Source organism: Mus caroli, unplaced genomic scaffold (genome assembly GCF_978045245.1).
Source record: "Mus caroli unplaced genomic scaffold, Mus_caroli_1 scaffold_4, whole genome shotgun sequence".
NCBI classification, from domain to species: domain Eukaryota; kingdom Metazoa; phylum Chordata; class Mammalia; order Rodentia; family Muridae; genus Mus; species Mus caroli.
This window is the reverse complement of record NW_028227259.1, coordinates 6,165,468-6,178,026: the sequence shown is the minus strand read 5'-3', so window position 1 is coordinate 6,178,026 and position 12,559 is coordinate 6,165,468. Positions and strand designations below refer to the sequence as shown.

General features: G+C 41.0%; 1 non-coding gene and 1 pseudogene across 2 annotated transcripts in view; one reads left to right on the top strand and one right to left on the bottom strand.

The window, feature by feature from the left end:
- LOC147004896 (protein DBF4 homolog A-like) overlaps nt 1-12,559 on the top strand; it is a 154,008-nt pseudogene that overhangs the window by 55,562 nt on the left and 85,887 nt on the right. The window contains exon 3 of the transcript XR_015046884.1: nt 10,263-10,329. The product of XR_015046884.1 is annotated as a protein DBF4 homolog A-like (transcript). The remainder of the gene's footprint in view (nt 1-10,262; nt 10,330-12,559) is intronic.
- On the bottom strand, nt 6,189-6,332 carry LOC147004898 (small nucleolar RNA SNORA48). The gene has a single exon (XR_015047049.1). It is a non-coding gene; the product is annotated as a small nucleolar RNA SNORA48 (small nucleolar RNA).

Below are 12,559 nucleotides of genomic sequence, written 5' to 3'. Positions count from 1 at the left end.
ATACCCTACCATATCTGGCTCATTTTTATAACCAAATCTCTTACTTCTAGAACATGAATGGGAAAGCTAGGTAAATCTTGACATAGGTTTGGCATTTTCTTCTTAAAGCTAGTCCTACTCCTGACTGAGAAGGAGTGAATCTCTGACCTCTGTGCCTGCTCTTGGGACTCTTTTCCTCCTGTTGTGTTGTTGTATCCAACTTCCATGTGATATCTTGCTTTGTTACGTTTTGTCATATTTGTCTGTTATCTCATAAAAGCCTATTCTTTTCTAGTGAGAGGCAGAAATGGAATGCATCTCTAATGGAGAGAATGGAGGGAAGAACTAGGAAGAGGAGAGAAAAGGGAAACTATGAGCTATGAGAAGGACTTATTATATGAGAAAAGGACTTGTTTTCAATAAAAGATGAAGAAGCGGTAAAAGGATTAGTGGGATAGGAAGGGTTAAATTCAGATGGGGAGGAGAGCAAGGTAGAGAAGGGAATATAGAGAGGGTTAAATAATACTAAAGACATTTCAAAAAATCATATGTAGAAACTTCTAAATAAATATACATATATGTATATATATTTCACACGATATCCATTTACTAATAGCATAATAGTATATTTGGAATAACTATTCTGCATACATGTGTGTGTGTATATATATATATACACACATATATATACATACACATATTATATATATATATGTATATATATACATACATATACACATATACACACACACACATACACACACACACATACACAGACACACACACACACACACACATATATATATGTAAAGTTATCCTAGAACCAGGTAGCAGTGCTGCTACTAGACACCAGAGAGTATATAGTACTGAGAATGGGTTGCTTCTTTTGATGAAGTTGTTAGCTTGTGAGGGCCCATAGACCCCCCAAGATCTGTACAGGCCATTGCCAAAGTACTAGACTACCCTCCAGATACTCTGCATCTGATATAGAAGCAAAAAAACAAAAAACAACAAAGAAACAAACAATAAACCAAAACCAAACCAAACCAAACCAAACCATCATCAACAACAACAAAACCCCAAACGACAACAAAAAAAGGTCTAGGGTATTAATAGTGTATTTGGTTACCCTCTAGAACTTAACAGTACGGCTCTGTTACTGAAGACATTGCATACTTGAATCATAAGAACTTGGAGGAATCAACCTATTATAGACGTACAAGTTTCAGCCCTCCTGGCTAGCTTTGATAGTGCTAGAAGGTCCTTAGCAAGCTACCAAAAGAGAAAAATAATCACCAATTTTACCCATCTATGAAACCTGTGACCTAAACCATTGATGGGACTGCCATGCCCACTGGTGCAACAGTGAAAGGAATACCATAGGAGCACCCAAGCACCTTATGCATGAAGTTAATCCATGATCCACGAGATGAAACCTATACCTGACACCATTACCAGGCCAAGGCCCTGTGGCTAGACTGGCCATGGACCCTAAGGAAGAAGCTACTACTATTGTGTTATTAAATAGACACACTATTAAACTGGCTCCTAACTGCTTATTATATGAGTAGAACAATGCATCTCTCAGTTCTCGGGTAATCTCTTATTTACAGTAGATGAGACAGAGACCCACAACTGGCCAGGATGTAGAAAATAGGAGACTTCAGAATGCTGCGCCCTGAGTAACACATCTATGCTGGACCATTCTCTCCAAGGCATAGGGATCATTGAAGAAGAGGGAATATAAAGATCATAAGAGCCAGCTGTGGTGGATGACGCTAAGTAAATCGTGTCTTCTTGACACAGAGGGCAAAGCCACACAGAGGTTGTCAACAGCACTCACACACAAGTCTTTTTTGGGTCCAAAAAAACCCAAATCCCAGCATGGAGTGTGGAGATGGAGATAAAATTTCATTCCTGGATGCAGAGCTGTTAACCATTGTTAGTTGTTGGGAGAAGAAAAAGTTAAGTTTTCTCTAAGGGTGTGTTGACTAGTAGTAGACCATATATGCAAGAATATCTGGGCTGCACAAATTGGTCTTCATGGGTTAAAAAAAGAGAAAAGAAAATGACACAAAGGTAGTTGTGGAAGAGTATGGATCTGGGAAGAGTTGATGGAGAAAGGGTGAGTATAATCAAAATACATTTTATTAAGTTCTCAATGAACTAATAAAAAAACTAAAAACAAAAAATGGGACTGGGGCAATGCCTTAGTTGGTAAAGTGCTTGCTGAATTAGCATGGTGGCCTGAGTTTGAATCCCAAAGCCCATGTTGAAAATAGTTAAGTGTCCTTAGAAGAATCAAGTTAGTCCTAGATTTGGCAGTGTTGGAGAGGCTCGTGTCTCCCTTGGTTGAATGTCATACATGCCACCCAGTGCTCCTTTTCATTGCTTTTCTGTTGTGTGTTCCCTGGTATCCTTGATTGTCAAAGTGGCAATGAGCTACAACAATCAGAACATGCAACAGAGCATTATATGCTAATAGAGTTACCAGGATATTTGTAAGCTGATAGTTCGATTATACTTTCATGTTTGGTGATGTTTTATGGTATGTAAATCTAGGAGGTTCTGATTTTGTAAATGTGAATGTGACTAGGCTTTCCCCTTACAGTCCTGTGACCCTACTGCAAAGCTAGACTTAGAAATCTTGTCTTTATTAGTAAAAAAGGAGTCTATAAATAAGATCTAACATTAATGATAGTGCACATCTCAATGTTTGCTAAGCATATTTATTCCTTATGTATACACTGAAAGCTCACTGATAATTTTCATCAGATTTTGACTTAGTAGAGCGTAATCATCTCAGTTATTGTCCCATTGTTGTGAAGAGACACCACAACTAAGACATCGCATGAAAGATAGTGTTTAGTTGGAGACATGCCTACAGTTTCAGAGGATTAGTCCATGAGTACTGTGCTGGGGGACATGGCCTTCTTACAGGCAGGCATGGCATTGGAGCAGTAGCTGAGAGCTCACATCTGATTTGCAAGTTGGAAGTAGAAAGAGAGAGAAGGAGGGCGGGAAAGAAGTAAGGAGGAAGAAAGAGGGAGAGGGAGAGACAGAGACAGGCACTGACAGAACCGGTGTGGGTTTCTGAAACTATAAATCCTATCCCTGGTGACAAAGCTCCTCCAACAAGTCCACACTTTCTAATCTCTCCTAAATAGTTCTATCAACTGAGGACCAAACATTTGAATGAGTCTACCTACTCAACTTACCACAGTAACTAAAGTAGACTCACCTTTTAGCACAGTGTTACCCAGAAATTCCCTTGCAATTGCACAAATGAGAGAGCTTTTCATATTTACAGATAGGTAAGTAATAAAATGAAACTCACATTCAAAATTGTCACACATAAGCTTTTATAGTTTCAATTTTGTAGTTTCAATTTCATGTCGCGTAAACAAAACAGGATTTTTAAACACTGGTTATTATGTACTGAGGAAATAGATACCAACTTTGCCATAAGACTGAGTTGTAGAATGGGTAATTAACTCTTGGTGCTACAAAGGCCTAGGGACTGCCTCTTGCTTTTGTCTAGTAGGATTCTCAGCTAGATAGTTATCTCCCAGGAAATGTCTAGTTGATTATTCTTGCTTAAAAGGAGCAAGAAAAAGAAATACACAAGAGAGAAGGTGATTTGATAAGGATTGGCAGAAGATGCACAGAATAAAAAGTAAGGTCAAAGTACTTTAAAACGTTCTCAGCTTAGTATTTAAGCAAATTAAAATTAGGTTCTTAAAGTTTCCATAAGTCGTTCCAATAACCTTTTTATAGCTAAACATCTAATGATGTTTTTGATCTTCATTGTGACCCCTATACTATATGGCTTATAGAGTCATCTTGGAAATTTTGTTGTTCTTTTATATTCATATTATCCCAAGTAATTTTTTCTCAAGTATTTGGCAGTTACTCTAAATAAAATATATTGATTATCTGTAATATAGCAGTTACTAAGTGTGAGTTACTCAAATGCATGAGCAGCCTATGCCTTGGAGTTTATTACTTTGCATGGTTCTGTGCATTGACCATGCAGATGGACTTCATGTGGTGCCAGCCCGGACACTACCGTTTCTAGAATCCAAAATGACCTCAGCTGTGTGCTTAGAAAGCAGTGCCAGTGGGAATGCAGGTGGTGCTGTTGGTGAGGAATTGACTCTGTGTCTTGTGCATGGTTTTGGTTGTTGCTTGGGTTTCCTGACGTCATAGTGGTATGACTGAAAAACGAGATTTCCAAGTGAGTTTCCATAATAGAAGCTGTGCAGCACAGATGATGCAGGGGATCCCTTTTTCCAACTGAGCTAAGAGCCAGCTCAGCTATGGGAGGAGAGGACCTCACCCGCAGCGAGAGAGGAGTGGAAAGAAAAGAGGCCTCTTTAATCAATAGCATCTGTGGGACACAACAGACTTCTAGTGTCAACCTATATAGGAGGGACTCAATTTTTCATTCCATTATAGCATCGGAATAAAGTTCAAGGGTCATGTTCTCAACCTTTGGCTCAAGTCTCGGTGTCATGAAGGCTTCTAAGGTAACTTAGGTATGAACATTGAACCTAAAGTAAGTTATTCCTTCCATATAATCCCAAGACGAAGGTTGATAAGGACAAGATGAATGCAAAAGCCAATCCTGTTCAAATAGTGCAAAGAGGACATACCCAAAAGCCACTAAGACTGAGAGGACTGTCACCTGGTCCCCCTGTTCTGGTAAAAGAAAATGTATTTTATTTGAGTCTCGATATTTATTGTTTGTTTGTTTGTTTTGGAGAATGAGTCTTACTATATAACCCAAGTTGGCCTTGAACTCTGTCCTCTTGCCTCAGCCTCCCAAGGCTGCAATTAGGAATATGCACCACTGTGCTTAACTGGGAATGATTGATTAAGGTTTTGTCTCTTTTTTGGGAATGGTTTTTGTGGTTTTTAGCTTTATTCTCTGATCATCATTTTTTAATGTAAGAAGTGGCCTAGATTTTAGCTTACATATTTTACGACTTTTTGTTGATTCTTTGTGAGTTCCACGTCATGCACCCCAGCCCTGTACATCTCCCCATTCTCTTGTATCTACCCTTCGCTCTCGCAAACTACCCCACGAACAAAATACACACACACACACACACACACACACACACACAGAGGAGCAAACAAACAAACAAAAAACCCAATGCATAGAAAAACATTTATTCGCTCAAGCTGTAGTATGCCACAGTATATCCCTCTGTCCACACATCTTCCTTACAAATGTTCTTTGCAATGAGTCTTGTTCAAGACCTCTGGCTTCCGCGACACCATCAATATTGGATCTTCATTAGGATTCCTCCCAGTTATCCTCTTGTTAGGCTCTAGCATGGAGATCCTGTAGCCTTTGACCAGCAAGACTGTTTTTTGTTTTTTTGTTTTTGTTTTTGTTTTTCCTTCACAAATTCCAACCATTCACAGATAATACAGATTTTGAGGTGGCCCATCTCAGAGGGCTGGGTGGTAGCCCATTGTTTTCCCTTATCTGCACCACCAGGGAGAGTTCTCCAGCACTGCTCTGGCCAGGCCACTCATTGTTGCCATCAGTAGGAGGCAGGGTCAGCCCTTGGGGCTGGCTCAGCCACATCCACCCCTTCAGAGCCAGCTAGCTGCACTGTGCTTTCCAGTCAAGGCAAGGGCACATTCTCCCAAGTGCTTCAGCCTACAAGGCACTGGGCCAACCCTTGTTTTAACACCCTTGGGGCTGGCTCACCCATGCCTTTGTCAGCTCCATTGTGTTGTCCAGGTGAAGTGCAGGGCTTGCTCTTTTGAGTACTTCAGCCAGTGAGGGGGCAGGGCTAGCTCTCCCATCCTCTTGCCCAGCTCTCCCAACTGCTACAGGTGGAGGGGATGCTCACTCCTATGCCACCTCAGGGCAGAAGTGTGGTGATGTGCATGGAACCCGCTCACTTGTGCCCACCACCAGAGTCAGCTCTGCCATACTGTCCAGGTGAGGGGCAGGGTTTACTCTCTGAGTGCCACAGCTGTTTGTTGTTGGGGAGGTCTAGCTCTCCTAGGCTCCTGACCCTCTGGGTAGCTTTCCTAATTTTGGGAGTCAGCTCTCTCACACCCCTGTCCAGGGCCAACCCCACTGTGCTGCCTGGTCATTGTTCTCTACTAGCACTGTGTGGCATAGTAAAACACAAGTCTCTGTCTATCTTCCTTTTTCCTGTGCCACTTGGGATTTGATTGAATTTTTATGTGTCCTAGGCATGAAATAGATTTGGCCACCAAGCCAGGCATCAAGCTAGGATAAACATAGGACTGCCATCTGCTCTGCCCCTGGCTGATAGAAGAACAACATGACCAACATGGTGTCTCTTTGCCCATTGCCAGGGGCATTGCCAGCTTATGTATATCTTTCTAGGCCCAGTTTCTGACTATAAAGTGTTTTAAATGACTGGTTATGATTCAAGCTAGTATTCTAGTAATACTATTTTTAATTTGGTGACCTTCATGTGTATCTTATTTGAATTTACCCTATTAATCAAAACTTATGTAAACATCTTTTTGAGATAGCTCCCTCCCTGCAGCTTAGGCTCTGTGAGACATGCCTTCAAGATTCTTAATAACAGTTTTATGATCCTATCTATGATTCATACTTACATGATTCTTTTAGGGCTGGGGACTGGAATGGGTCAGCCCTTGTTTTGAAGGCATGAAGACCTAGGTTTGATCTCTCTCACTGAGTGGAGAATCCCTAAAAACTTTCCTGTTTAGGGGAGTAATCGAGTTCCTTGTGAGTCTTAGAAAGGCTTTTCTCTTGATATATGGTCTTGAAGAAGCAGCCTAAAGTCTTTCTGAGGTTTTAGCACCCAATCTTCTTATCCTTGCCTTAATCTTAGCCCCAAGGACACATTGTAGGGATGGTGCCTTAGGCTTGGTAGTTGCCTTGAGGCTGTTTCTTGGAAAATGATGGCCAAGCCAGTTAGTTCATTTGTTTCTTGGGCAACTCCAGTGAGCATATTGGAAGCAGTGTGTCCTTAGCACAGCGCTTCAAAGTGTAAGAATCTCAGTCCTTTCCTGGGTGGTTTGGTTAATGTGATACTTGGGCAAGGTAGTGTCTGCTGGTTTTTGTTATCACAAAGCTATTGCCAGGACATATTTTGAATATACAGTTAATTGTTCCTTAGGAGAGTCATATGTTTGGAATCTAGTGAACACTGTCTACTAACAAGACTGTATGTAGACTGGAAACATGAGATCACTTGGGAGTCACCACCACTCTTTTGAAGATTGAAGGGAGAGAAATCTGGAAAGATCTTCTCAGAGTAAAGTTAATAAAAACATAAAGGACTCCTGAGCATCGTGTGTTATGCTGAGGGACCTTAGGTAACTGTACTCATAATACAACCTAGGGACACTCTGATACTGTGTTGGGGAGCAAGGCTCTGGCCTGTGGAGAAGGTAAGTGTAATTGTTGAAGTTTGATAGGGCCATTGCAAAGTTACAACACAGTACAAGAGAAAGGGGCATGAGGAAGTTTATAGTATGTAGGAATAGGTGATTATCCTGATTATCCAAGAATATTAACTGATTAAGAGGACAAGACAGAGGTGAACAGCAATGAACATTCCCAATAAGGGGCTCAGTAGGTATAGCCTTGTTCTTACAGAGGTCTTAGGTTCAATTGCCAACACCATATGGTGTCTCACAGTCATCCCAGAGATCCTGTACTGTATTCTGATCTCATGGGCACCTGGCATTCATGTGGTACATGCCCTCATATAAAGGCAAAACCCTCCTATAAATTAAATAAATCTAAAATGAAAAAAAGCAATCAAAACATTTCAACTGAGAATTCTAGAGAAAATACTTGAAAATCCAAATTAGTGAATAGGTAGTGGATTGATTGAAATCAAGATTATCAAAGCATCAAAATATCAGAGATGTTTTTGACAGAAGATTTTCCTGCCTAATCATTAAAATAACAATACTTAGCATACTTTCACAAGAGTACAAGCAAAGAAAAACAGAATTGTATGAACTGTTTGTGGAGTAAGTTACATGGCGCCTTTTCAAGCAGTGCAAGTAGCTATGGATGCTTGATTGGAAAGGCTGCGAAATTCCTGAGCAGAGGGTTTTTCTTCGCTGTAATTAGTCTTGCTGTGATTCATACTGTCTTATCGCTTAGATTTTATAATCCAAGTGAAAATATTCCCTTGACATTTGAAAACTCGGAAGGCTTCAAATTTGTTTTTGAGGAACTAAGATCATTACTACTGCTGCTACAACTGTTGTTTTTCTAAAGCCTATTCCCTTTCTTTTTTAAAAATTTAATGAGATATTTTCTTTATTTACATTTCAAGTTTTATCCCCTTTCCCCATTTCCCCTCCGAAAACCTCCCTATCCTATCCTATGTCATTCTGTGAATTCTGCCTACATATAACACAATTTGCCTACTACCTACCCATACATACTTGACATATCGCAAACGTTTTTATATACATATTTTAAGGCTCAAGTTTATTCATTTAAAAGTGGTCAGTGTTCACTAAAAATTGACTTATAGTCCTGAAATTTCTAATAAGATGACAAATGTCCTTATAGCTTAATTAACTTTTTAGGCTTTTTTAAAATCTGCAACATACAACCTGACACACCTTAGTGAGGTCTCCCCTAGAGCTAACAGGAGAGTGCAATCCCGGAAGTGGGCAGGCGTCTGGGAGAGTCATAGTATCTGTCCCCCTTTGTAGCATGTATCAATTTCCCCTAGCACTACGAATGCTAGTCAATAGGGATGAAGCTTCTAGTAGATTCTAAGCTCAATTTTCCCCTTTCTAATGACATATATGTGATGTCTTCAGCAACAGGTTGTAGAGAGTAACCAATAGCATTGTCGATAGCCTGTGATGTTTTTAGGTACAAAATCCCAACACCGAGAACTCCTTCGACAATGACCGAAAAGGATAGAACCCATTCTTGGTCCTGGGGATTGTTTTTGGTAGCATGTGATGTCCATTTGGGTCATTCTTTCCTGCCATTTTATTTAACTCTATCTAAATTCATTTTGTACAGGCATGTATTTCAGAAAGCTTCTATAGTAGTAGGTTCCCTTATGCAAGATGGCTCAGCAGATAAGAACACTGGATGCTCTTGTAAAGGACCTGTATCCAATCCCCAACACCCACATGGCGGGCCACAATTCTAAGTCGAGATTCATGAGCTCTTTCATTCTCTTCTGGCCTCCATGGGCACTGTATCTATTAGTACACAGACACACATGCAGGTGAAGCACCAATACACATAAACTGAACTAAACAAATAGATAACTAATTACATGTACATCCAATCATACGAGAAGGTTGCAGAGCAGACTGTGAGAAAAACCAGCATCTAAATGGTTACAATGTTTTGCTTTTCCTTTCTCGTGTTTATTTGTGTGTGTCTGTAGCACTTGTGTGTCTGCACGTGGAGGGCACAGGACAACTTGGGAGAGTCAGTTGTTTACTTCCACTATGTGAATGCCAGGACTGAAGTTAGGTTGGCAGGTTGGCACCAGTGTCATTACCCACCGAGCCATCTTGCCGGCCCATTGTTCTCATTTTCTTTGCTCTTTCTTTTTCTGTGTATAGTAGACTAATAATTTGTGAGGAAAAAACATATATGATACATAAAAATGGTAAGAGGCAAAATTTTTGATAGAAAGCTGTAGTAAAAGAAAACAAAACAAGAAAAAACAAAACAAAACAAAACAAAAAGAAACCAAGACTAAAGTCTCTTGAAAAAGGAATCATGTGTCTGTAGTTTCCTTCCCCCAGTGCTGGGCGGGGGAATCGGCTGTGCTCCACCATGGGATCACAGGTGGTGGAGCAGTTCAGCTTCTATCTTTGTAGAAGCCCTAGCTGTCTAGCATATTCCCTCCCTGCCTGCTTGCTTGCTTCCTTCCTTCCTTCCTTCCTTCCTTCCTTCCTTCCTTCCTTCCTTCCTTCCTCCCTCCCTCCCTCCCTCCCTCCCTCCCTCCCTCCCTCCCTCCCTCCCTCCCTTCCTTCCTTCCTTCCTTCCTTCCTTCCTTCCTTCCTCTTTCCCTTTCTGTAAAATGTTGATTTTGTTAAAAATATGAATTAAACAATTATTAAAGGCGATCGATATGTGTGAACTTGATGCAAGTTTTCAAATGGGATATCTATTCTAGGCTTACCCACCCCCACTCCCATCCCAAAACACTGGGGGTCAAGCCCAGGACCTCGAGCATGCTTGACAAGGTGTTACTGAGTTATCGTCAACAGCAGGATCCTCTTTAATTGCCATTTCTCTTTCGTTGTTGTAGCGAGTTGCTGTCTTCAGGTTATGTAGAGAGACAGATTGAACATGGAGGCAAGGTCGTGGAGAACAAAGTAAGTAAAATTTCCTTCCTTTGTGGGGTATCTTGTTTGGGGTCCAGACTTCGTGCTTGCTAGATGTGCCTTCTACCAATTGAGCTGTGATCCTTAAATGAAAACTGTACCTGACTCAATGAATGCCTACAAGTCAGACTCTAAAAAGTCTCTGCTCAGTTGTCGTACAACAATCAGTGTAAAATCAAGGGTAGTATGTGTGATCTGGGGTATGAACATGAATGGGCAGAGAGGTGTACATTCACATAAAAATGAAATTACTGCTTTGGTAAATCGTAAAGACCTTAATTTTTAATTTAAAAACGTTAAAATATGTAGTTCAAGGACAGAGATGCACATAAAACCAGATAAGGACCAATGAGTCACCTTATAACTTCCATCCAATTTGAGCTGTAGAGCCTGGTCAGCGAGCCCACAAGCTCATGAGCCCACGTGTTGCTTTGCCCTATCCCCCCTCCAAGCCCCCTGCCCTGCCCCTGGCTCGCCCTGCTCCTGTACTAGGAGACCACCCTCACTGGGGAGCCTGCCCCCCCAGACCACCCTCACTGGTGAATCCCCCTCCCCTGAGTCCACCCTTACTGGGGAGCCTGCACAGCCCCCCCTTTCACCCTCACTGGGGAGCCTGCCCCACACACATCCCCTCCCTGGGGAGCCCACCCTCTTAGCACTGTCATTTATAGTTCCATGACCAAAGCTTCTGTCTAGTTTAGTTTTGTCTATTTGCCTTTAAAGTGTCTCAAGCTTATCATTTTGCTCTTTATAATTTACTTGAGGAAAGAAAATTGTTTATCTTATACAGTTTCTCATTGTCTGGATTTTAGTGTTGACTATAATTTTACATTAGGGCTAGTAAAATGCACCTTGGTGATTATCTTTAACAGAACACTTGATTTTGCCTTTGGGGCCGTTTAGGTTTTACTGAATTCTTTTGCACAATCTTGACTTTCAAGTTCTGTTATAGCTGTTTTGATATCTTCTCCCTCCAAGGCTATAAAATATCCTTATGTACAAAAGAGATACATATTTTTATTCTTTTAGTAAGACAAAAATTTCATCTTTAACATTTATTTATTTATTTAATTTATTTCAAAACTAAGTTCCAGGAGTGAGGGAGATGGCTCAGTCAGTTACATAGCTACCATTGAAAGCCTGAGACCTTGAGTTCTGATCCCCAGAACCTAGGTGAAAAGCCAGGCTGGAGGCACACACTTGTGGTCCATCCGATGAGATGATTTCTGGGGCGGGTGGCCAGCGAAATGTAACCGAATTGTTCAGCTCCATATTCATGAGTCTTAGATTTTGTCTTAAAGAGAAGGTGAAAGTGATTACAGAAGATTCCCCACATCAATGCCTCTGGCCTTTACCCGCACAGCATTCAAGTGTGTGTACACTCACACACACCAAAGCACACAGCCCCCTCACAGTAAGTATAAATGAAGGCCTGACTGTAACCCTGTGTGTAGAGTATAGGTTTTGTTTTTTTACATTTGATAGGAACTTATTTAATTCTTTTATGTTTACACCTGTGTTCCGATTAAATTGTTTTCCCTTATAAATAATGATAGCCGCCATTTGTCAGAGGCATAATGCTCCCTGCCTCACATACTCAATATAAATGTTCCTTAGAGATATGTATTATCTTCTTTGTATAAGGGGTACAAGAATGAGTGAAGCAAGACAGGTTACAAAGTGATGTACCGCATTGGAGTTTAAGTCCAAGCTCATCCAATGTTGACTTGTATGAAGAATTGTGTAGATGTGTGCATTTATGTGCATATATTTTCATAGTTTTGTTTTCTTTGAAAAAGACACTCTGTAGTCTGGACTGGCCTTAAGCGCACCTCAGTCATCTCGCTTCAGCCTTGCAAGAGCTCAAATTACTGGCACCAGGAAATGGAAAGCACTTATGCATTAGGATCACAGGAAGGAAGTTTTCAGTCTTGAATGTGCAGAATGGCAACTGTGGATTTGGGAGAGAGGGAAATGGAAGCATTGAGGAGTGACAGATAGCACATTCCAAACCACACACTTTGCTGGTTTTAAGTCACAGGCTTTGTTACTGTGGTTTCTGGGTTTTGTTTGACTGTTTGTTTGCTCTCTCTCTCTCTCTCTCTTTCTCTCTCTCTCTCTCTCTCTCTCTCTCTCTCTCTCTCTCTCTCTCTGTGTGTGTGTGTTGTGGTATGTGTGTGGTTGCATACATCCCCATGCCTGAGTGCAGTGGAGGTACAAG